The sequence below is a fragment of the Limulus polyphemus genome, unplaced genomic scaffold (genome assembly GCF_000517525.1).
Source record: "Limulus polyphemus unplaced genomic scaffold, Limulus_polyphemus-2.1.2 Scaffold10934, whole genome shotgun sequence".
Lineage (NCBI taxonomy): Eukaryota > Metazoa > Arthropoda > Merostomata > Xiphosura > Limulidae > Limulus > Limulus polyphemus.
The window spans coordinates 14,842-15,224 of NW_013676544.1; positions in this window are offsets into that span (position 1 = coordinate 14,842).

Consider the following 383-nt stretch of genomic DNA (forward strand, 5'->3'; position numbering starts at 1 on the left):
AATAACAATTTTACGTAATAATATTTCTACTGTTGCTTACATACAAAATAAAATAACAATTTTACGTAATAATATTTCTACTGTTGCTTACATACAAGCTAAAATAAAGACTTTACATAACAATATTTCTACTGTTGCTTACATACAAGCTAAAATAAAGACTTTACATAACAATATTTCTACTGTTGTTTACATACAAGCTAAAATAAAGACTTTACATAACAATACTTCTACTGGTTCTTACATACAAGCTAAAATAAAGACTTTACGTAATAATATTTCTACTGTTGCTTACATACAAGCTAAAATAAAGACTTTACATAACAATATTTCTACTGTTACTTACATACAAGCTAAAATAAAGACTTTACGTAATAATATTT